The sequence below is a fragment of the Dreissena polymorpha genome, chromosome 1 (genome assembly GCF_020536995.1).
Source record: "Dreissena polymorpha isolate Duluth1 chromosome 1, UMN_Dpol_1.0, whole genome shotgun sequence".
NCBI classification, from domain to species: domain Eukaryota; kingdom Metazoa; phylum Mollusca; class Bivalvia; order Myida; family Dreissenidae; genus Dreissena; species Dreissena polymorpha.
Window position 1 is genome coordinate 187,984,948 of NC_068355.1, and position 27,028 is coordinate 188,011,975.

The 27,028-nt window shown below is 35.6% G+C and overlaps 1 protein-coding gene across 2 annotated transcripts in view; it reads right to left on the minus strand.

Annotated features, from left to right (window-relative positions):
• The window catches only part of LOC127864285 (uncharacterized), a 502,833-nt gene that overhangs the window by 20,325 nt on the left and 455,480 nt on the right, over positions 1 to 27,028 (minus strand). Inside the window, exon 6 of one of the 2 annotated variants that reach the window (XM_052403961.1) lies at positions 190 to 723. The exons of the other annotated variant lie outside the window; for it this stretch is intronic. The gene's annotated coding sequence lies outside the window, so the exon portion shown is untranslated. Of the gene's footprint in view, positions 1 to 189; positions 724 to 27,028 lie in introns of those variants that run through there. 2 annotated transcript variants of the gene reach the window in all.

Consider the following 27,028-nt stretch of genomic DNA (forward strand, 5'->3'; position numbering starts at 1 on the left):
GCCTCACATTAATTCATTAAGTAATTTATTTATCCGACAACGGTAAAGCGGGTATTCTCTTCGTCTTTGGCTTTTGGAATCGCAGACTCGCACCAGTTAGCAGCAGTGTAATGGCGGACAGTCACGTGACTGACAACATGGCGGCGGTCAATTTATCGATTATGGAACGGTCCATTGCCAAAAGTCCGTTCTATTATGATATTTTGGCCGCTGAATGGACAATCTGGGGCAGTCCGTAACCCTACTGTCGTCCAAACTATCAACAGCAGAAGCATCCCACTAGGAAAGCTTACGCTTTTATTGTTCCTTGATTTTCTCCCGTTCAATTTCTGTTTGTCCCATAAAGATTGGAACAAGTTATTGAACTTTTTGTTCTTCAGGATATTTGTTGTGATGTCCAACAGCAACAACTGACTGTTAGCGTTACCATAACTACTGCTATAACTTTTCGTGTCTGTAAAACTCGTCCCTCTCAGGCCCACGCGGAACTCTAGCTTAACAAAACTACCCAGGCTTATGTGTGGACAACTCGACGTTTGACCAGAATCATGCTCAGAATTTCCTGCAGAACGGAGTTGTTCAACGATGCTGACTTTTTCAGTCAGGAGGTCAAGGGGAAGGAGTTAGAAGTCAGGGGAGGGGAAGGGTTGTTCTGGACTGGGGCTCCTGCAGGCGGGACTCGTGCGGTTGCTGGGCCAACTCGATATCAAAGCTGGTGCTCTGCTGAAAACAACAACAACACAGTGGGTGATAGGAACTTGTAACAATTATATTATAATCTATAACAAACTATGCCTCTTGACTGGCTGTGAAGGTTTTCAACAACATGAATTTCAAATCCGGCATTTTATTGGTTCCTTGTCCTTAATAGCATGAACATAAATACAATTAAGTCATTTTGTATTAAAACAAGAAAAGTGTTGTCTAATGCTATACTTATCTGTACATTTATATCTATTATCTTGACTCCATTTCCAGAAATGTATTTTCATAAACCAATATGCGGATCACTAATGTTAGAAAGTGTCGTCCCAGATTAGCATGTGAAATTCACATAAGCTAATAAGGGAGGGTACTTTCTGACTAGACTGGATTTTCATAAAGAGGATTATTTGTTTAATGAAAAATACCTTTAAGAGGAAAATGTTGTCCGTGATTAGCCTGTGTGGACTGCACAGGCTAATCTGTAACAACAATTTAAGCACATGCATTAGGCCCCATTTTTCCACATCACAGCTTATTTATCTATTAGCCAATTTTTTGCTGCAAAACACAAAGAAGGAAAACCATTTGGTTAAAAATTTAATATTTTTAATTGTACTTATTCTATTAATCACATTACTTTTAAAATGTCATTAGATATGTTTTGTTGTTATTATATGTTTCAATAAATGGGAGGCAACAATATTAATATTTAATAATAATATTAATGTCTCACCAACGTTGCAAAAAAACACACACACATATTATTTTACCTTGCCTTTACTGATCTTTGATGGTTAAAATCTGTTTAAATTCACATTAGAAAACAGTCTTAAAGTCAATCAACATGTAAGTTGTAAGACATAATACAAATAAATAAAACATTAAACAACTTAAGGGCAACAACTCACTGCTGGTGCAGATCTACAGTTCTCTCCCTTGTTAGTTTCAGCTAAAATGTCCTTCATGTTGCAATACGAGGACATGGGAAGGCTGTCTCACCCTCACATCGCTGGACTTTGATTTGTCTGAGCCTTTCACTACTCCTTGGTCTTCTGAGCTTAGCAGTTGCTGTAACATTGAGAAAGCCGATAGTCTTTTGAACTTGCCAAAAAAGTATCTGTACCACACCAATGAGGAAAATTAGCGTAATATTATCAAACATCGGGAAAATTCTATCTTTTAATTTGAGAATTATATGTCTTTTTAATTGCTTGGAACTTCATTGCACAAATCCAATCAAAATATATTCTTTGACATGCGTTTTTGTTGAAATGTTCAGTTTCAGTGCTCATTTTATTAGTCCACTTGCATATAAGGAAGTGCCTATTACGTGTACTTTATACAGATGGAAAAGTTTTTTCACACATACACCTTGGAGTAAAAATTATGTTTCAGGCCATTTGCCCTTAATTACCATCATATTACAATACTAGTTTGCCTGTAGTTTGATAAATCTATATTTTCACAGTTACCAATAACAAAACAATATTTTGTCCAAGTTATTTAAAACATTAACTGTGTTTGATATGATATTTTGTGAACAAAATACGACTCAAAATTTGTAATTTTGTGAAAAAATGAGTAACCAACTCTTTAAAAATGGCAAACTATGTTAAATTGGGAAATTTTGAGCTACTATTAGAATTGCTCAATATGTATGTTAAATTTGCATTTATATGTACACCAATGTTTCAATTACCAGTTTTTAATCATAGTGGTTTTTATACCATATTTGTTCTAATCAGAATTTACAAATACCAACAGACTGGAAGCAGACTTAACCTGAGCCATATTCCGGACAACTGGGCCTAATGAATATGTATAGTACCACATTAGCCTGTGAAGTCCACACAGGCTAACTTGAGATAACACTTTCCACCAAGACATGATTTTTGTTTCGAAATAATTTCTTTAAAGCGAAAATTTCCTCAAAAATGGAAAGCATTATCCCTGATAATTCTGAGTGCGCACTGCACAGGCTAATCTGTGGATGGTACATAACATGCATTAAGCACCCTTTTCCCATAACAAGGCTCACCTGGTATCATCTTGTACAACTCTGTAACAGACTGTGGGGGGATCTACTTTGAGCCTCATTCCCAGAAAACAGGGCTTTATAAATTGTGCACTAAGTGTCTGCCCAGATAAACCTATACAGCCACACAGGCTTATCAGGGACAACACTTTCCGCTAGACAAATTTCTTTTACTTTACCTTCAATTAGGAATTTTAGGAAGTTGTTTGGGAAAATACATAGTTCCAGCATTTGATATGGGGCCGATTTTGGCCCCTATAATTGACAAAATAAAAAGAGCTGCGCCATGAGCGCATGATACGCCCGTCGTTCGCCAATGAAGTAGTAAGGTAATAAATAACCCTTTGAATCATTTTTTTACTTCAGTTTATTTGTATTTGAATACATGGTTTATTTTTTAAGTACATGAGCATGGAGCGCCGTCTCCTTGACATTCAACAAAGTCCCATAACTCTGGAACAACAATTCAGAATTCCGTCAAAAACGAAAGGGGATCAGGGTTTATCAATATTAAGATTGTGTTGAAATTTGAAAAAAATCCATCGAAGGATATTTGAGCTACGGTAGGACATTCAATGAAATCACGAAATTTTGACGAACAAAGTCCCATAACTCTGGAACGACAATTCAGAATTCCGTCAAAAACGAAAGGGGATCAGGGTTTATCAATATTAAGATTGTGTTGAAATTTGAAAAAAATCCATCGAAGGATATTTGAGCTACAGTAGGACATTCAATGAAATCACGAAATTTTGACGAACAAAGTCCCATAACTCTGGAACGACAATTCAGAATTCCGTCAAAAACGAAAGGGGATCAGGGTTTATCAATATTAAGATTGTGTTGAAATTTGAAAAAAATCCATCGAAGGATATTTGAGCTACAGTAGGACATTCAATGAAATCACGAAATTTTGACGAACAAAGTCCCATAACTCTGGAACGACAATTCAGAATTCCGTCAAAAACGAAAGGGGATCAGGGTTTATCAATATTAAGATTGTGTTGAAATTTGAAAAAAATCCATCGAAGGATATTTGAGCTACAGTAGGACATTCAATGAAATCACGAAATTTTGACGAACAAAGTCCCATAACTCTGGAACGACAATTCAGAATTCCGTCAAAAACGAAAGGGGATCAGGGTTTATCAATATTAAGATTGTGTTAAAATTTGAAGAAAATCTGTCAAAGGATATTTGACGTAGCGTACGACATTAACAGACGGACGGACGGACGGACGCGGGGTATACCATAATACGTCCCGTCATAGACGGGCGTATAAAAACAATAACACAGTATACACATAAAGAACGTAACACCTCCTTGCAAACAGGCTCTATAGAACCAAGGCATTCAAAGCTTAACTTAATATCTCACAACTTTATACAAACTCAACACTGTAAACATGATACATAAAAGAAAAGACACAATTTTAACTTCTATGAAATCATATCATATTCTTGTCCACTTCATATTTAGCATTTTTAATACAGAGGTAACACTAAAACCATTATAATGCGTTTCGGGCTATTTTTTGTTGATTTTAAGGTTTTACCGATCCACAAATTTATCACAAACACACGGGAAATGAACTGACACATCCTCATTTATTTTTCCGACCTGATTAATCCACACATTAACTAATAATATGTCCATGAAATACTTTTGTAATCACCAAAATTTGATTAGGAGGAATATCAATGATTTTGCAATATACAAACAATTTAAGAGGATATTTTACCATATGTACGATATACAATCAATTTAAGAGGATATTATACCTTATGTAAATTCATTAATTTCTTTACCACCTCATCTTTTTGCATTCTTAATAAACAGGAAATAAACAAGACGGCGCGTTCCTGGTATTTATGGGTCTGTAAAACGGACCCATACGAAATAAGTGCCTTACATGTATTAAAATTACAGTGCTTTCAACAGAAATTTTTTCAGACGCCCCGGGGCCATGGGTGGGGGGAGGGCTGCACCCTACATATGTGGGTTTGTTTTTTTCAGAGTGAAATGACGTTATGACGGTGCGTTATGACTCTTCAAGAAAAAACAGAAATAAAGTCATTAATAACGTGATTTAAAAAAAATTGTTTAACCCTTTTCCGCATAGATACCCATAATCGCATCTCGATTGATTCCTTAATACATCCGTATGAAACCATACTTTTTATCTATTACTAATTTACTACTTTTACTGTTGCTAATCATTACCCGATACTCCCGCATATTCCATTATTAAAAGGACATTCTGATAAATATTTACGATAAAAGTGCTAAAATTTCCAAGAAACACAAACTTTCACCATTTGTTGTCAAATTTTGGAATATGTGTTGCTGTGTAAAGATGTGATAAAAAACGTCCAATCGGGGCGTTTTTTCCACTTAACACGCGTAAATTGCCTGACGTGATGTTCCCGTTTTTATGCATTATAATTATTATATCTCAATCAAATTTCACTTAGATCTATAAAAGTATATAACTATCATAAAATGATTTTATTCATATAATTTGATATATTAGAAAGAATGATATAAAATTAGTTTTTCCCAAATCAATTGACTTTTCACAAGAAAATATTCCAAAACCGCAATGGCATTTTTTCCCGAAATGACAAAGAAAAGGTCTGACAAAGGGTCTTTGTTACCTTCTGTGTAGTCAGGTCATCGTTATCCACCACATCCTCAGCATCGTTGTCCTGACTCAGCAGCCACTGTAGCAGCAGAATAGCTTGATGTATTTCTTGTATTTATATTTAGGACTTAAACAAATTCATAAAAAATGTAATTAACACACACACGATTATATAAATGTAATGAAACTCAATAACAAATGTTCAACAGCTTTAAATATGGCAAATTAATAAATCTTACATCAAGTGTTACTTTTCTGTAAACATTGCGTACAATATCAATACATACTCCTCCAAACAATATATACTCCTCCAAAGATTATTTAAACAATTTCATATTTTATTAAAAAAGTATTCATCCATATACATTTCTTACATGGCATGGTGTTTATAGGTCTAATAATAGCCTCTGTTGCTTTGTACATGTGCATATATGTACAAATATTACATGTTCAGTTGAAATGCTTTGTTTGTTTATGCAAAGTTTACAAGAACTAATTTTAGGACCATAATGACACAAACGTTATAACAACATAACATAATATTCATTAGATCTAATGTTCAAAACAAAAACCCTCACATTGTGTAATCAGATAACAATATGTGCACATAAATTATTTGTATCTTTAACTACACACACAATGTTGTATTGTAACATCACACAATACTATGTTCGTATGCTAAATAACAAATTGTCATTGAAATACTAATCACTAATTACAACAACTAATACATACATGTACACACTATTCCACACTGAACACCAGGATGTTGTCCCCCAGCTGTCCCACAATGATGGATGATGTGGTACTGCTGTAGCAGACTGACTGTGGCCAGCTCACTGCATCATACTGAGTAGCCAGCGTAGCCAGCTTACTCTCTCCCTCCCAGCCCACCTGTAGTACAGTGTGGGGCCCCCATCCACAGACCAGCACCTGGCCTGCAGGGGTCACATGTAGACCATATGGGCGCACTAGTGCTGGGTCTGAGTATGTAGCCAGGAGTGTGCCATCCCTGGCCAGGGTGTGAAGCTTGTACTGCCTGGAGCTGATGATGTACAGCCTGTCTCCTGTGGGACTCACAGCACACTTGTATACTGCAAAACAGAGTAACATCAAGATATTGAATTACTGTAAATGTTAAATAATTTTAACAAACTTACTACAGTGATATTGTATTACGCATATGTTGCTATAAAGAGGCCTTTACACATCTAAAATATATGCATACATTTCAATGATTCAATAGTTAAGCGTGACAATAAACTTCAGCGGCAGAGCTATTGTGTCAACGTTTGACATGTTGAAATGCGACTGGTGAGTTAGATAAGAATTGAAGCAAAACAATTACGCAGATGAAAACAAATACACATACTGAAACAATTGCACAGTTCAATCAACAGGTAAACATATTGTACATGTACAATCATTTAACAACCACAAAATTAAGACAGGGTCAGAAAGTGTCTCTTTCCCAGGAACTCAGTTTCTATTTATAGACATGTCATGTAGTGACAGTCAAAATACTTCACTACTCATGTTTATAAATCAATATTTCTGAATCTTGTTTTGGCTACTATGTACTGTAGCATTCAATGGGCACATTTGAATTAAATAACAAACATTTTATAATACATCAGTGGGTTTTCTGCTATTTCATCTGAATTTAATTTTTTTATCATCTCACAAAGTATATAACTATAATTTATAAGATTGTTTTTTTCAAAATAATAAGAAAATGGCCTAATGGGTCAATATTTGTTGATTAAAAAAATAAATACCTATTGGGTTCATTTAGTGGATAAAAATTCCCAAATTTGTCATTGTATGGATTTAAAATAAAACAATTTGACTAGACATAATAGGAATGTTATCATGATGAATTCACCATGATTCTTACCTGTATAATCAAGTGACCTATCTTCATAGAGTCTGCAGAGCTGTTTGCCATATAGTGTGTACTTGTAGAGAGCCCTACCAGAGCAGATAAACAGTTCTCCCTGATGGCAGGTAATACCTATACATCCATGTTGTAACTCAAGCTTCCTACCAAGAGTGAGCTGGCTCTGGGTGACTGTGATAAACTGGACATTATGTGTGTTATTATTATCATCCGCAGCCACTGCAACCTCACTGGGTGTGATCTGACACATGTCCCTTACATATTCAGCCACACCACAGTGACTCACCACCTGGTACTGCTGGTTCAGCAGCTTGCAACTCTTATTGCGCCTGTCTGCAACCAGCACCTGCCCATCAGTCAGAACACATATGCCTGTGATCCAACATTCACCTGAATCACTTGGTATTCTCACATTGTGCTTAGTATTACTCTGGACATTAAACACCTTGCCTGACTTTCCCAGCAGAGTCAGTGCCTGCTGTATTATATGCTTACATTTTATGCTGGCTATAAGGCAGAGCTCCTTATGATCTCCAATTTTCTGAACAATTTCATGGAATTGTGACAAGTCATTGTGAAGACTGGTGCATTTATGAATAGAACTTGTAACTGACCCTTTTATGCTTATAACTTCATCTTTCATCTCGTTAAGTACCTTCGCAGTAATATTATCGAATTCATTCAAGATAGAAACAACATTCCTACACATCTCTTCTTTTAAATATTGCTCACTTTTTCCTGATGTACCCACAGAACTATTACCACACTCATCAATATTAGTATTTAAATTGCCACGCATTTGTTCTATCATGAGTGCCCCATGTTCCTTGTATGTTCCCTGCAATGACTTAACGCTGGCCTCCTGACTGATCTGAAGGTTTTTGATTTCTCCCAGGACAGTTTCCAGCTCCACTAACAGTCCCTGTAGGTATGTGTGCAGAAAGTGTTGTCCCTGTGTGCTGGTCAGCTTATTAATTGGAGTCACTTTACTGCACTGGCTGAAATAAACAATCAATACATGTACATACCAAGGAATAGTCAGTGATATTATGTAATGCTTCAAACAAGTATACATTGTCAAATAAAAACAAACAAGGAAAATAAATGAAAGCTTTTTTCTAAGGCTGGAGGTATATAGATTTGCCCTTTTCCCTTAGTTCTTCCATCTTCGTGACTTTTCTGTTACATATAACTTATATAACACCTATTCCTACAACTTTACGAGAACAGTAAACAGGCATGCGAGTTTGCGCACCTCTATATTTTGGTTCTGTTTTTTTTCAACATAATTTATACAAAACTTACATTTTAAAATATGTGTCGACTGAAACTTTCCGTAAATTATTACCATTGTGTTGATATATTTTGCACACCTGCATATTTTGATATGTTTCTTTTTAACATGCCCAGAGTTATGACCCCTTTTTAGCAAAGAAATCAAATTTTTTAATTGTGTTGTGAGAAACTCAAAGAGTACAGCTGATAGTGAGATGAAATTTTATAAAAAATATTAAACACCATGTGAAATACCGCACCTTGATATTTTTGTTAAATTTTGTTTAACATAAGGAGAGTAATGGCCCTATAGGCAAAATATTTTATTTTGTTAATTGTGAGAAGCGTAGCTCAAAAAGGATTTTTGATAGGATAGATTGATTACATTCAGGAACATATTTATCATCAGGTAAACTCATACAACTCCATATTTTTGTTAATTATTGTTAAACATTAAGGTAGTAGTGAAACAATTTGGATTGTAGAGGTATCCATGGACTAAGAACAAATTTCTAGTTGCTTATATTGTTTTTACAGCTAGTATTGTTAACGTTGAACAAGCGAAAAAAGATCATTAATGCTCCCCCACCCCACAAAAAACAGGCATGACTTATTATTAAAGTCTATTCCCAATATTTTTAAATAATTACAACTCGTGTTACATTCATATGAATGCTGCATTATGATTGGATAATTTGTTCATGTGACCGTTTTTTCATTTTCCGATGAACCCACATCGTATTCAAATTAAAACATGAATCTCATAGCGCTACTTTTTGATCATAAACAAGTTGCCGAATTGACGTAATGTTTTGCGCGAAACTTAGGCCAGAGTTTTTTAATAAAATGATTTTCGGACCCGCCGACTCTTATTTTTGACGAAACCAAAAAAAAAAAAAAAAAAAATTATATAATTTCAATCTCGGATTTTTTTTTTTTTTTTTTTTTTTCGGGTGCCAAAAGCCAGGTTTTAGACACAAAACGCGTGTCGGGTTTTAGAGAAGTAATTTATTTAAAGCGTTTACCGATATCGCATTTAAATGGCAGGTCGGGCTACCGTAACCTCGTGAAGAGGCCAGTAGGACCTGTAAATAAACTCTGAAACACACACACACGCATTTAAATGTATCATAAGCGCTTTTGTAACATCGATCATTTTTACTGAAAACATGCAAAATGGTGGCGAGACCACGATGACTTTATACTGGTTTGGACTTGTTATTTACCGGGATGCTACAACAACAAAACAATTTATCAAAGCCACTAGTGGCCAAACAATTGGCGATGTTGTGCGCAAACATGTTGTTAACGAACACGACGAAATCGCTTCACTTGAAGCGTCTAAGTCAATGATTGACACAGATAAGGTTAAGTGTGACCCAACTATGCCAGTGAATGTTTTGGTCGAGAGCGACTTAAAATGCATACATGCTATTTTAAAGTACCAAACCCCACAGGATCGTAGTATTATAAAAGAAAATGCATTTGATGTCCTAATGGCGATGAGGAGGAATTACTGCTACCTTCCATCTGCCAGGTAAACCATCGCCTACTGAATGTAATAAGTCATGTAACTGACATTTTTATAAATTTTTACTTTTTTCCATTTTTGTGTTTATTAAGGTGACATACATCAACTGTTAAAATATTAAGTCAACCTTTTTGGTAAAAATAATGTTTTTATCAAATTTTTGAAATTGACATAACAAACACATGTCATTTTCTGAATGCAAAAAGTAGCGTAACTGACATTTTGTTAAATTTTCAAGAGAAGCAAAAAAATGTTCTATTTAAATAATAAACATGTTTCCGTATTCAAATTTTCTGATTAATATTATAATAACACTTAAAAAACGAAACAAAACTCCAAATTGATATGTCTTTTTTAAAACAATAAAAAACAAGGGCTGTTTGTAAAACATGCATGCCCCCCATATGGGCTGTCCATTGTAGTGGCAGCCATTGTGTGAGCACGATTTTTGTCACTGTGACCTTGACCTTTGACCTAGTGACCTGAAAATCAATAGGGGTCATCTGCGAGTCACGATCAATGTACCTATGAAGTGTCATGATCCTAGGCAAAAGCGTTCTTGAGTTATCATCCGAAAACCATTTTACTATTTCAGGTCACTGTGACCTTGACCTTTGACCTAGTGACCTAAAAAACAATAGGGGTCATCTGCAAGTCATGATCAATCTACCTATGAAGTTTCATGATCCTAGGCGTATGCGTTCTTGAGTTATCATCCGGAAACCATTTTACTATTTCGGGTCACCGTGACCTTGACCTTTGACCTAGTGACCTCAAAATTGATAAAAGTCATCTGCGAGTCATGATCAATCTACCCATGAAGTTTCATGATCCTAGGCGTAAGCGTTCTTGAGTTATCATCCGGAAACCATTTTACTATTTCGGGTCACCGTGACCTTGACCTTTGACCTAGTGACCTCAAAATGCAAAAGGGGTCATCTGCGAGTCATGATCAATCTACCCATGAAGTTTCATGATCCTAAGCGTATGCGTTCTTGAGTTATCATCCGAAAACCATTTTACTATTTCGGGTCAACGTGACCTTGACCTTTGACCTAGTGACCTCAAAATCAATAGGGGTCATCTGCGAGTCATAATCAATCTACCTATGAAGTTTCATGATCCTAGGCGTATGCCTTCTCGAGTTATCATACGACAACCACCTGGTGGACGGACCGACCGACCTACCGACATGAGCAAAGCAATATACCCCCTCTTCTTCGAAGGGGGGCATAAAAATGTGTTATTCTATCTCTACATAATTCCTCTTTGCTATAAGATTGTAGTGGGAAACTTGTACAGCTTTGTGTTTTACAATTTTAAATAACCATCACAAGCTTAATCTTGTTAATTTTGTAACTAATAGATTTTGGTTTGTATTTTCTTTCAATACTCAAGCAACACTTGGCGTGTTTCATTTTTGAATTACATATAAAAGATGTTGTTTTAATAGAGGAATATTAAAGTGCCTAGGCAGTGACATAGGGGATTGGATGACAGATTAAGATTTTTTAATTTGAAGATTGACTTTGCCAAAGTTTTTTTTAATACAGATGTTCATTTTGTCTTAAAAGGAATTGCTTGCAAAAGACATATTTGCATGTTTGTGCATTTTCATTTGTAACAGAAACTGTTTCGATTAAAAGAAAATTATGCAACTATAATTATATTCATATGAAATGCAGGTCTGTTAATAAATGTGTTTATTGCTAAATATTTGTATGAGAATGTTTAGAACATAATAAATTTCATTGACATTTATTATTTTGGTCATGAAATATACAAAGAACTTCATACCATAACATTTTTAGCATAGTGCATTTTTGGTCACCATCTTTTTTTTTCTTTTTTTTTCCCCGTCCTCCTACTGGACACTTTTTGGAAAAAAATCTGAAAATCATTTTATTAAAAAAACTCTGGCCTTAATGATGTTGCTTTTTATTGGTCAATAACGAATGACGTTATATTTTTTGCACGAACTTCAACGATATTCCCGGTTGATGGAGATGAAACCAAAACTGAAAATAGATTCATACGCTAGGTTAAAAAGGACTTGTATGGCCCTTGCCACGATAGAATTGTTGTAATTATAAGAATTGAATAGCATTTTTCTGCATTTCATCGGGGTATGAACTGTCAGGAAAATACGCCTTATTAATAATAAACGCCATCAAAGTTTATGCAAATTAGGTGTAATTTTCCCGACAGTTCATACACAGATGAAATGCAGAAAAATGCTATGCTTTAAGTGTATTAAAATTTAATTATTAAATGCATTTACTGATGGCATTACTGTAATCTGTACAATGTCCAATGTCCTACAGTGTTATATTATAATTAATAATCTACTTCAAAGATTGTTATAATGGGTATTACAGATTCTAAAACTGACTTCTAAACATTTATAATTTCATGTTATAAGCTTCTGTGACCTTTTACCTATTGACCTCAAAACAGATTGACCTCTTAATCTTCCTAGATGTAAACATAAAGCATTTTGCATGCCTGTAGGTCAAAGCATTCTCTAGATATCCTGTGGAAACGATTGGTCTACTGACCAACCGACAAACAGACGAAAGGACAGATGCAAATCAAAATAACTCCGCATCTTAGAAGAGGTCCTTGATTTCTTAATAGTCTCAGTATGAACAATCTAGCCTGTGATGAGCGGCTTATAACATGCCACCTGGTCTACTGCATGTATCGCCAAATATTTTTTGTCATTATTTAACCTATTGCGATTATTTTGCTTTTGTTGTTGTCACATGATTATTTGTGGAAAAGAAGATGCCATTGTTTCATGTTTTAAAGAAGGATCCAAGACATTGGCCTATTGTTTATTTATATGTGATATTGAAATTTCATACTTTAGCAAGCCTAGAGCCAATGATTTTTAAAAATTGGGAATATATGAATAATATTTTGAAATTTACTTTATACTAAACGAAATAAGAAAAATGACAACTTTAAAAAAACAAGAGCACCGTCTTGCGGGTGCAGACCGCTCATCTATTTTCTTTTTAAAGGTGAAGGGACTCTCAATTTCAATCACAAAGGAGGGAGGGGTGGAGTGAAGATGGGTGTAAAGTGTGGGGTGTGGACATTTATTACATTATCTTCCAAAAATGCAAAAAAATGCAAAAAAAAAATTAAAAAAAATTCCCTTATGATAGCATGAAAGTATTTTAAGTTTGAAAGCAATAGCCTTGATACTTTAGAAGAAAATGGGATCGAAACACAAATTTTAACCATATATTCAAAGTTACTAAGTCAAAAAAGGGCCATAATTCCGTAAAAATGACAACCAGAGTTATGCAACTTGTCCCTTTACTGTACCCTTATGATAGTTTGCGAGTGTTCCAAGTATGACAGCAATATCTATGATACTTTAGGGGTAAAGTGGACCAAAACACAAAACTCAGGGCTCAGCCGTGAGGGCGACGTGGGCGACATCTTCGCCCGGGACATAATAATGTCGCCCTTAAATTACATGAAGGAGAAGTTTACTTCGCCTTCTTTTTTTACAACATCGACGTTTATTTTCTCTCAACTTTTTCATCTAAAAATTCTCTATTTTCACATGTCATAAAGACACCGATGACGCTTGTTATGTTATCAGTTTATTATCACAGCAAAAGATCGACTGCTGTGAAAGCTTATCCAGGCAACTAGCATACATGAGCATTCACTCCAAACAATAACGGTTTAGATCAAAAGATCATAGCGAGTGTCATTTCGCCGACAGTTTGGATAGTCCTCTGTTCTGCAAGCCCAATGAGTACACGCCTTGCAGGCGGAGTTAAGCGGTACATTAACATCGATAGTTACCAATGAGAACGCGCGCATTGTATATACATATGCAGTAGTTTACCTGAGCGATGAATTGACGTCGTTATAGACATGTATTTACGCTCAAAAAAGTTTACACGCGCAACACATTCCCAACAGTAAATATGAATACGATTTATTCTAGTATGTTCTACTGTTTACTTGTTTCGTGTTTCAAAACTCATAAACACTAATTATACAGTCGATGTGCAATTTATTTTGTCAGACATTAATTCATAACCATATAAACGAAAACTAACAACCCACCCGTGCAAACTGTAGTGCTAATTTCCATTATTTTATCTACCGTATCCATACGTAAACGAGTTTATTTTATATCCCGCAACCTCTTTGCGCGTGCTGTAAGTTGTCTAATGATTACGTGATAATTAATTGACCATTCGATAATTACAGGTTTTTGGCAGACGGCACGGTTAAAGAAAGTCGGAAAACTTATTAAAGAAAAACAAAATTGAACAAAGATCTATTAATTACGTAGATCCACTACTGTAAAAGTCCAGCGAGTTTTGTCAGTTTGTTAATCCACCGATAATTACGAGTAACACCCATCTTATATAAACTGGAATCACAGTTCATTTTTATACTAACAAGTCCTAATACTACACAATAGACATTGAGAAAACACATTTCCTCGATTAGATATAAATTATCCGAGTAGAATAGAATTGCTACGTCATGACTCATGACCTTCGACATTGAAAATGGCAGATGTATTGTAACATTAAACCCGCGTTCAATTCAAAGCTGGCGATTCAAATTACAAGTAATGGTGATTCCAGAATGTAGAAAGCATTAACTGGATTTAACAAACATGTACGTGTAATTAGGTTTGTTAAACCAGATAACAACAAGGAAAATTTGGATTATTAAATGAAACAGGTAAGGCATTCTCAAGTGTTCATATTTCGGAATAGATATACTATATGTCCCATGCATTAAGATTGTGTTTTGTTAAGACTCATTTTTACCACAATTTGGTGATTTCATGACGCGAAGAATTTCCAATGGCATTGGTACCGGACCTGTTCCCAATTGGGCGAAAAAAATCACTGACTATTTATCATGTACATTATGATGTAAATAGGGTTTGGCTTGCCATTGCATTATTAAAGTTCTGTTTATTTTCATGATGCACATGGAAATCACAAGTTTTATTTGTATGAATTGATTTATGTGACTTAATATGTAAGGATTTATTGAATTTGAAAATAGTATTTGTTTGTCATTGATGATGATACTAAGGCTTGGTGTAATTAGGGGTATAAAACAAGCAAAAATTTTATTAAACGCCGAACAGAAATCACTTCTCCTTCTAGTGGCCTCACTTCTCCCTAATTTCATCTCAGGGAGAAGTCACTTCTCCCTCAAGTTTGAACCTAGGCTGAGCCCTGAAACTTAACCAAATTTTCAATTTTCTAAGTATAAAGGGCCCATAATTCCGTCCAAATGCCAGTCAGAGTTACATAACTTTGCCTGCACAGTCCCCTTATAATAGTTAATAAGTGTTGCAATCATAAAAGCAATAGCTTTGATACTGTAGGAATAAAGTGGATCTAAACACAAAACTTAACCAAATTTTCAATTTTCTAAGTATAAAAAGGGCACATAATTCTGTCAAAATGCCAGTCAGAGTTACATAACTTTGCCTGCACAGTCCACTCATGATAGTTAGTAAGTGTTGCAAGTATGAAAGCAATAGCTTTGATACTTAAGGAATAAAATGGACCTAAACACAAACTTAACCAAAATTTTCAATTTTCTAAGTATAAAAAGGGCACATAATTCTGTCAAAATGCACGCCAGAGTTATCTAACTTTGCCTGCCCAGTCCCCCCATGATAGTAAGTAAGTGTACCAAGTTTGAATGCCATAGCATTGATACTTTCTGAGAAAAGTGGACCCAAACGCAAAACTTAACCGGACGCCAACGCCAGGGTGATGACAATAGCTCATTTTTTTTTTTCAAAAAATAGATGAGCTAAAAATGGTTGAAGATATCTTCTCATTATTTGCAAAGAAAATGGTTCAATGGTAGCAAGGCAACAGTAAATCGCTGTTCAAGAGCTGTTTTCACATTTACAAGAGGGCCATGATGGCCCTGAATCACTCACCTGACCCATTAAGATCAGATGAAAACTATGACCTCTATTGTCTACACAAGTTTGTCTATGATTTGACCTAATTTCTGACCCCAGATGACCCAAATACAATCTCAATCCAGATTTCATCAAGATAAACATTCTGACAAAATTTCATACAGATTGGATGAAAACTGTGACCTCTAATGTCTACACAAGTTTTAGTTTTATTTGATCTAGTGACCTAGTTTTTGACCCCAGATGACCCAAATACAATCCAAACCCAAATTTCATCCAGATATACATTCTGACCAAATTTCATAAAGATTGGATGAAAACTGTGACCTCTACTGTCTACACAAACAAATTGTTGACGGACGGACGCCAGACCTCACTCTATCACATAAGCGCACCATATCACTTCGTGACAGGTGAGCTAAAAAGGTTAATTTCCCAATTTTAATGAATTCCAAGACACAAAACACGTCCATGATTGTTTTACACACATTTTTACATTTAAGTGTACTTACATGTTAATATTGAACATGGCAGGGGTCTTGAATGCAATATTTGGGGCCGATATTCGGCCCCATCGGCCCCATTCCCCCTGTCAAAAAGTATATTTTTTTTCCCCATTTCAGACGAAAATTCCCCCTTAGTAAAAAAAAAATCTTAGTGCTGTGTAACCTTGCCGCGCACCTGCTTAAGCTGGTACCGGTTTCTGATTCAATAACAACACTTGGTTTAAAATACATCATAAATGAAAATAACTGAAAGACAGTGATTATTCGGGAACAAAAGCTTATATTTGGATACATTTGCAGTGATAATTTTTCATTTTTAACCCAGGGCTTGCACTAAGAAATAAATTTTGGAAGTCCTGACTTCCTGCCCTTTACTTATGGAAGTCCCACTCAAAAATGTTGGAAGTCCAAACAACTTTAATGTTGATGTTAACGGAATATCAACTGCATATATGATCACAAACTCTTCCCATCCATTTTGGGTCATTTTAATTCTGTGAAAGTAACTAGATATATCATGCAACAAGGCGGAGACTACCCTAGGCTTTAAAAATAGGGAGAAGTTTGGAAAATCAGGGTATAAGTTTGTGCAAACAATATCGACTTAAAAGACAAAACATGTTAATTTCAAAACTTTTATTATTTCTATCATTTTACTATGTTCATTCTAAAAACAATAAATTCTCAATAAAATCTACTTAATCATAACACATTTAAGTCATTCAACACATTTAAGTAATTTGAGATATGTGCGGTTGCACCTTTTCATCACATATTTATTGTCATTTTATTATCCTCATCCCTATAACTGCATTTGCAACAAAACACAATCTTAATGAATGGTCATGATGGAGCATCTAGCATATCAATGACTGTATATCCGAATACTATACATGTCCGAAATATGTACACTTAATAAATGCCTTACCAGTTTAACTTAAATAATCCAAACTTTCCATGTTGTTATCTGGTTTAACAAACCTTATCAAATGTTTGTCAAATCCATTTAATGTTTTCTCCATTATTGAACTAACCTTACTTGTAATTTGAATCACCACTTTAAACTGAATGCGGGTTGAATGTTACAATAGGTCAGCCATTTGCAATGTCGAAGGTCATGACGTAGCAATTTAATTTTACTCGGATAATTTATATCTAATCCAGGAAATGTGTTTTCTGAATGTTTCTGACTAGTAAAATGACTTGTTAGTATAGAAAATGAACTGTGATTCCAGTTAATATAAGATGGTTATTACTCGTAATTATCGGTGGATTAACAAACTGAGAAAACTCGCGGGATCTAATACGGTAGTGAATCTATGTAATTAATTAAACTTTGATCAGTTTTGTTTTTCTTTAATTATTTTTGCCGTCATTCTTTTATCGTGCCGTCTGCCCAAAACCAGCAGTTATCTCCTAATCATTAGACAACATACGGCATGCGCAAAGAGGCACGAGTGTGTTGTTAAAGCAACCAATATTAAGTGACTGCTTTGTAACGGTCAATTTGCGATCCGCGAGGGGGGGGGGGGGGGGTAAATTGTGTAACCGTTAGATAAACAACACACAATAAACTTGATAATCACCTGTGGGCGGTAGCAAATATAAGGAGGCGGAGTTTAGACTGATCGGGACGTGTGCAAAACACATTGAGTCGGCAGAAAGCAGTGTTGATTGAAGTGTTATTTTAATCGACAACTTACGTCACGGGTTGCTATTTTCGGCGTATGACCAATTTTAAGGAAGTACAGTGGACGTCATGGGGTTTTGTTATCGGCGTATGGAAACAATTATCGGGCGTAATATACGGCCGTACGCCGCTTAGTGCAAGCCCTGTTTAACCTATGAATTTTAAAAGTGCACATGTGCTGAAACAATGAGCTTTCTCCAAAAACAATGAGCTTTTTTAGTTTTTTAATTATAAATAAAAAAAACTTGAAACATGAACGAATTTTTTATTGATTCATAAGCATTTTAATTATCAAAATAACTGCTATCACTAAAATCACTTAATATTAACACCGAGTTCCGAGTTTGTTATAACTAAAACACATAACATTAACAAGTAGTTCCAAGTTCAATTCTTTGAATAGAGCCATTTAGTCAAAAACTTGTTCGAAATAGTAGATAGACTTGCCTCGCTGAGGCTCTCGGATGATGCTACATGTTTATTACGTTCAGCAATTCCAAATGCAGCCTTCAAAGTTAATTGATCTTGACAGGGTTTTAAATTTTTTTGGGTGGCATTTTGACAGTTCAGAAAGCAAAAGCGGATGCGAACGTTTGGGTGATTCTACGTCGTCTTATTCAACCTTATAGATCACGCACAAAGCAGAGAACCAGTATGAAATGCAAATACGAATGATGTAGTGCACATATAGCCGGTGTTACAGTAGAAATCACCCTTTGCGTTCTGATAAAATGCGTAAAAATTCGGGCCGTGTTAAGTATTGACAAGTATCTTTCCAATTTTGTCTTTCTTGAAAATCAATGCGCTTTTTTAGACGCAGATATTTTTTTCACATGGGCTTTTGTTATTTTAATGCGCAAATAACGCAAATCGCACATGAAAAATTATCACTGCAGTTGGTCTTTTTTGTCATGACGCATAATAAAAAAACACATCAAGAGAAAAAGACAAAAAACATTTCTATATCATGCAAGAAAATTGAAATTTAATTGAACCAGAAAACCCTTAGTCCGATTCAAAGTACCGGTCATTAAATTGACGACGAGACAGAACTTAGCAAAACAAATTAAAACAAGGGCTGTTTGTAAAACATGCAAGGCCCCCCATATGGGCTCTCCGTTGTAGTGAGAGCCATTGTGTGAATATGTTTTTTGTCACTGTGACCTTGACCTTTGACCTAGTGACCTGAAAATCAATAGGGGTCATCTGCCAGTCATGATCAATGTACCAATGAAGTTTCATGATCCTAGCCATAAGCATTCTTGAGTTATCATCCCCACACCATTTTACTATTTCGGGTCACCGTGACCTTGACCTTTGACCTTGTGACCTCAAAATCAATAGGGGTCATCTGCAAGTCATGATCAATCTACCTATCAAGTTTCATGATCTTTGGCATATGCGTTCTTGAGTTATCATCCGAAAACCATTTTACTATTTCGGGTCACCGTGACCTTGACCTTTGACCTAGTGACCTCAAAATCAATAGGGGTCATCTGCGATTCATGATCAATCTACCAATGAAGTTTCATGATCCTAGGCGTATGCATTCTTGAGTTATCATCTGGAAACCATTTTACTATTTCGGGTCACCGTGACCTTGACCTTTGACCTAGTGACCTCAAAATCAATAGGGGTCATCTTCGAGTCATGATCAATCTACCCATGAAGTTTCATGATCCTAGGCATATGCGTTCTTGAGTTATTCAAAAACCATTTAACTATTTCGGGTCACCGTGACCTTGACCTTTGACCTAGTAACCTCAAAATCAATAGGATCATCTGCGAGTCATGATCAATGTACCCATGAAGTTTCATGATCCTAGGCCCAAGCGTTCTTGCATGAGTTATCGTCTGACAACCACCTGGTGGACGGACCGACAGACAGACCGACCGACCGACAGACGACATGAGCAAAGTAATATACCCCCTCTTCTTCGAAGGGGGGCATAAAAATGTGTTAAAGGAGGATCCAAGAGATTGGCCTATTGTATATTTATTTGTGATATTGACATTTCTTACAGTAGCAAGTCTGAAGTCAATGATTTTTTAAAAAATTGGGAAATATACATGTATGAATAATATTTTGCAATTAACTTTATACTACACACAATAAAAACAAGTGTTCTGCGGTCGGAGACAAATGCCCACTTATTGTGACAGTGACCTAAACCTTTGACCTAGTGACCCTAATTTTGATAGGGGTCATCTACTGTCCAAGGCCAATGCACATTGGAAATATAAAGCCAATCAGTTGATTTGTTGACAAATTATTGATCAGAAACGCTTTTCCCACTTATTGTGCCAGTGACCATGTCCTTTGACCTAGTGACCCCAATTTTGAGAGGGGTCATCTACTGTCCAAGGCCAATGCACATGACAAGCATCAAGCTAATTGGTAAATCAGTTTACCAGTTTTTGATTAAAAACTATTTCACATTTAGTGCGTAACTAATTTCAATAGGCAGGGTTCGACACTAAGGCACGTCCGACAGACATTGTCTAGTAAGATCGGTGGTCAGGCTAGTAAAACTGCGGGCTAGGTTGTCCGACTGGTCGTACATAAATTAAAAAATATATATACTGATTCATATAACTATAAATAACTGATGTGAAAACCTTTACTTTTAATGTGTAAAATTACTCTTGTATCCGTTATTTACATTAAAACAAAACTAGTATATTTAAATAAACGCAGAGCATTCACATGATTCATCGCTTTTTTAGACGCAAAGGAGAGATTCCTGCAGAAATTGCTTGTTTCTATTGGTCCAAGTTGTCATGAATATAAATGATTTTCTGCAGTGTCGTAAAACTGTAGAGCATGACTTTACGACTTTAACGAAAATCGGTAGATCTATTGTAAATGTTAACATTTTTGCGCAGCAGACAAGATAATGTAATAGAATGGCTTTGTTCAAGTTCGGAATTTTGTCCGACAAATCAGTTAATAAAAAAGAATCCGACGCTTAACTGACACGAAACGTAAATATGAAGAAACACGAAAACGTCAATTTTATCATAGATGGGAAATCGAGTCAGTTCCCATGGCTTGAATTTGACTGAGAAAAGCAAAAAGGGTTATTTTATTGTTTTACTCTATGCATAAAAAAATCTGGTGTTCACTGATTATTTACTGATAAATCCTGATTAAACAGTTACATGACACAATTGTGTTCATTTGCTATGTCAGTTATGGTCTAGTAGACATCAGGTTCGGGCTAGTACATTTTAAGAGGAGCTGGTCTGACGGTCTTGCTGTAAAAAAAGTTAATGTCGAACCCTGATAGGGCTCATGTACTGTCCAAGGTCAATGTACATGAAAAGTATCAAGTAGGTTAGTGACCTTGACCATTGACCTAGTAACCTCAATTTTGATAAGAACTGTCCAAGGCAAACGCACATGTGAAGTATCAAGTTAATCAGTCAATTCGTTGATGAGATATTGAGCAGAAACCACTTAATGTGATAGTGACCTTGACCTTTGAACAAGTGACCTCAATTTCAATAGGGGTCATTTACTGTTCAAGGCCAATGTAAATGTGAAGAATCAAGCAAATTGGTCAATATGTTGAAGAGTTATTGATCGGAAACCTTGTTCACACTTAGTGTTATAGTAACCTAGACCTTTGACCTAGTGATCCCAATTTCAAAAGGGGACATGTACTGTCAAAGGCCAATGCAGAAGCGAAGTATCAAGCCAATCGATTAATTTGTTGATGAGTTATTAATTGGAAACCATTTTCACACTAAGTGTAATAGTCACCTTGACCTTTAACCTAGTGACCCCAATAGGGCTCATGAACTTTCCGAGGCCAATGCGTATGTGAAGTATCAAGCCAATCAGTCAAACAAGAGGCACATGAGGGCTTGAATTGCTCTACTGCTATAAACACTGTGCAAGTTTGGAAAGAATAAGATGGAAACTAAGTACTGAATCGGGCAAACAATGCTAATTTTCTCAAATTCAAGGGGAGATTATTGTGTACTTATTTTTCCGAGACTGCTCCTATTCAATATGGTTCAAGTCCTCATTGATATAAAGAAGCTGTGTAAATTAGGAAATAATTGGATGAAAACTTTAGAATTATTGGGTTAACAAGAAGGATTTCAAAATTTTCTCATATTCAAGGGGATGTAATTCTGGACTTATTGCTTCGATATTGCTCTTTTTCAAAAAGAGTTTGAGTCCTCATTGATACAAAGACACTGTGCAAGTTTGCTAAGAATTGGATGACAATTATGAACTTATCACATAAAACAAGAGGCCCATGAGGGCCTGAATCGCTCAACTACTAAAACACTGTGCAAGTTTGGAAAGAATAAGATGGAAACTGTGTACTTAATCACGCAAACAAGGAGAATTTTCTCAAAATCAAGGGGAGGTTATTGTGTACTTATTTATCCGATACTGCTCATATTCAATAGGGTTCAAGTCCTCATTGATATAAAGATACTGTGCAAATAATGAAATCATTGGATGAAAACTGTGGAATTAATTGCGTAAACAAGCAGAATTTCTAAATTTTCTCATATTCAAGGAGAAGTCATTCTGGACTTATTGCTTTGATATTGCTCTTTTTACAAAAGGGTTTGAGTCCTCATTAATACAAAGACATTGTGCAAGTTTGTCAAGAATTGGATGAAAATTATGGACTATATTACATAAAAAACTGAATTTTCTTTTTTTTCTCTCAAATTTAAGCGGAGATAATTCTGGACTCCAATTACTCCGATATTGCTCATTTTCAATCAATAGGGTTTGACTCATCATTCAGATAAAGACACTGTGCAAGTTGGGAAATAATTGGATGAAAACTGTGGACTTTATTGCGCAAACAAGCCTTTTTTCACAATTTTCTCAAACTCAAGGGGAGATAATTATGGACTTTTTACTTTGATGTAACCCATTTTCAATAGGGTTCGAGTCCTCATAAATATAAAGACAATGAACAAGTTTGAAAACGATGAAAACGATGAAAACCACTCCATGACATAAGCTCTTCAGGCCTTCGGCCAGTAGAGCTAATTATTGATAAGCTATTGATCGGTAACCATTTTCACTCTTTGTATCATAGTGTATCATAGTGAACTTGACCTTTGACCCAGTGAACCCAATATTGTTAGGGGTCATCTAATGTCCAAGGCCAATGCACATGTGAAGTATCAAGCCAATCAGTAAATTTGTTGACAAGTTATTGATCTGAAACGATTTTCACACTTAGTGTTATAGTAACCTTGACCTTTGACATAGTGATTCCAATTTCAATAAGGGTCTTCTACTGTCAAACGCCAAGCATATGTGAAGTATCAAACCAATCGGTCCATTGATTGACAAGTTATTGATCGGAAACGAACTGGTCTACCGACATTCAGACTGGTCTACCGACAGACATCCAGTATAACAATATACACAATCAATAGGAGCCTTAAAGTAACCACCTGCTCTACTCTTTATAACAATCGATAGGGCTCTGAAATCAATTGCACGTACATGTACTAGTCTTTCTAACAATTCATAGGGTCCTTAAGGCAATCATCTGCTCTACTCTTTATAACAATCGATAGGGCCCTGAAATCAATCCCATGTACTAGTCTTTCTAACAATTCATAGGGTCCTTAAGGCAATCATCTGCTCTACACTTTATAACAATCGATAGAGCCCTTAAATCAATCACATGTACTAGTCTTTCTAACAATTCATAGGGTCCTTAAAGTAATCACCTGATCTACTCTTTATAACAATTGATAGGGCCCTTAAATCAATTGCATGTACTAGTCTTTCTAACAATTCATAGGGTCCTTAAGGCAATCATCTGCATTACTCTTTATAACAATCGATAGGGCCCTTAAATCAATCACATTTACTAGTCTTTCTAACAATTCATAGGGTCCTTAAGGCAATCATCTGCTCTACTCTTTATAACAATCGATAGGGCCCTTAAATCAATCGCATGTCTAGTCTTTCTAACAATTCATAGGGTCCTTAAGGCAATCATCTGCTCTACTCTTTATAACAATCGATAGGGCCCTTAATGCAATCGCATGCACTAGTCTTTCTAACAATTCATACGGTCCTTAAGGCAATCATCTGCTCTACTCTTTATATCGATAGGGCCCTTAAATCAATCGCATGTACGTGTCTTTCTAACAATTCATAGGGTCATTAAGGCAAGCATCTGCTCTACTCCATATATTGATAGGGCCCTTAAATCAATTGCATGTACTAGTCTTTCTAACAATTCATAGGGTCCTTAAGGCAATCATCTGCACTACTCTTTCTAACAATACATAGGGCTCTTAAACAAATCACATGCACTACTCTGTATAACAACCCATAAGACTCTCAAACAAATCACCTGAACTACTCTATTTAATAATTCATAGGGCCATCATCACCTACACTACATCCATAGGGCTCTTAAACCAATCATCTGCACTACCATTTATGACAAAACATAGGGCTCTTAAACCAATCAACTACATTTCTCTTTATAACAAGCCATAGGACCCTTAAACCAATCACCTGACCATGTTTCATGAAGAACAGACAGTAAATCTGTCTTCAAGAGTGTTAATAAGATTTTACTATAGCCATATAATGAAAAATGATCCGCCCCGTGGTGGTCATGTTTTTCAACGAACTGGAACCATTTTCAAACTGGTCTAAGATACCATTGGGACAAATCTTCTCGCTAATAGTCATGATGATCGGACAATAAAGGTGGACTCTAGAGTGTTGACAAAGTTTTACTTTAGCCATAAAAGGCCATATGCCCTGCTTCCTGGGGACCATGTTTTTCAAACAACCGTTATCATTTTTTAAACTCATCCAAGATATCATTGGAAAAATCTTGTGACTAAGTTTCATGAAGATCGGACATTAAATGTGGTTTCAAGATTGTTAACAAGGTTTTACTAAAGCCATATTTAGCTATATAATACAAAATGTCCCGTCCCCTGGTGACCATGTTTTGCAACCAACTTTAAAAAAATTTGGACTCGTTCAAAATAACATTTGGACATATTTTTTGTTTTCATGATTGATAGGCATCACACGGATCTCTAGAGAGTAAACAAGGTTTTACAATAGCCATATAAGGAAAAATGCTCCGCCCTCTGGGGGCCATGTTTTATAATCAATCGGAATCATTTTCAAACTCTTCCAAGATATCATTGGTACTATTCTTCTGACTAAGTTTCATGAATTTGGACAATAAAAGTGGCCTCTTGGGTTTAGAGTAGAGTGTTAACAAGGTTTTACTATAGCCATATATGGCCATATCATTAAAAATGCCCCGCGTCCTGGTGGCCATATTTTAAAGGGGCCTTTTCACGCTTTGGTTAATTTACAAAATAGAAAAAAATTGTTTCAAATTCGCAAATTTTCCTTGAAGTTATGATATTTGAGAGGAAACAGTAATACATAACATTAACCATGCTCTAAAATGGACCCCAATCCAAGCACTTGTGTGATGGAGGGGGGAAATAAGGCTGGAGGCCAAAAATATACAAGCATATCACTCCAGTGACCAGTCTATTTCGCTACTTAAAAGTACAAAATGAAATTTTGTGACGAATTTACACGTGCCCACAGCTTTATAAATACTGCACCTTGCACAAGGAAACTCATAGGTTTTAAAGTCAGATTTTATGTTGTCGTAAACTACTCAAACATTCAATATGGTTCTTAATCTACAAAGGGTGGGCACATTAGAACATAATTCTTCCATTCAAGGGTGGATGCTTGTATATTTTTGACCTCCAGCCTTATTTCCAATAATGCCCCCATCCATCACACAAGTGCTTGGATGGGGGGTCCATTATTTTCATAAGGCCTCCAACCTTCAATATACAAGCATATTTAAAGATGACAACATTATTTAAATGGAACAGACAATTACTCAGTTGTATCAAATGTATGCGTCATAATGCATAATTTAATGAATGTATACATAATTATGTAAACATATATACCGTATGCAAGTATTACCACATATATATCAATATTACATTCATATTATCTATAATAATATAGCATTTTGATATAAAAACGCAGTTTCAATCCTTTATAACAAACAACAATAATAAAACAAACCTGGCCATAAATAATGTAAGTACATTGCATCCACTTAGAAAATTCTGGAGCAATATAAATACCAGTTATAAATTAAGTATCTGAAAATAATAAGATATTACTTAGGTATCCAACCAGAACAGAAAATGAATGCCTGCAAGACAATACAGCTTCACTAAATAATGTACTATTTTGTTGATTAATGTCATCACCCATATCTCGTAAATAGAACTTCTCAGCAGTAGACCAATCTGCAGTTATCAAAATCTCAGAAGTTTTACATCCAACCATGGCAGCTGCCGAAACTGATGCCTAAATGTGTTAAAATTAATACCTGCCATAAATAAAACCTGTTTAAGCCATCTTTCTAATGTATTAGAAGAAACTGACTAATAAGTAAAATACAAAATGAAAAATTCAACATCTTTTCCAAGATACTTGGTTAATGACAAGTAAGTTTTCAATGTCCGAGCTGGACATAATTTTGGCTCTTCATAATCTTTTAACTTGAGAAACTAATTTGTCCTTGGTTTATAACAGGGACCTATACAAACAAAGGGATTCGCTACTCAATCAACCGAAGAACAAGCTAACGCGTTGTTACGCAAAACGGAAACGAGACTTGCGACCCAACAAGACTTCGCGCGACGATGCAAATTTTCACATCCGCCATTTTGACAGAGAGACCGTGACAAAGCGATCTAGTCAGATTAAGACTAC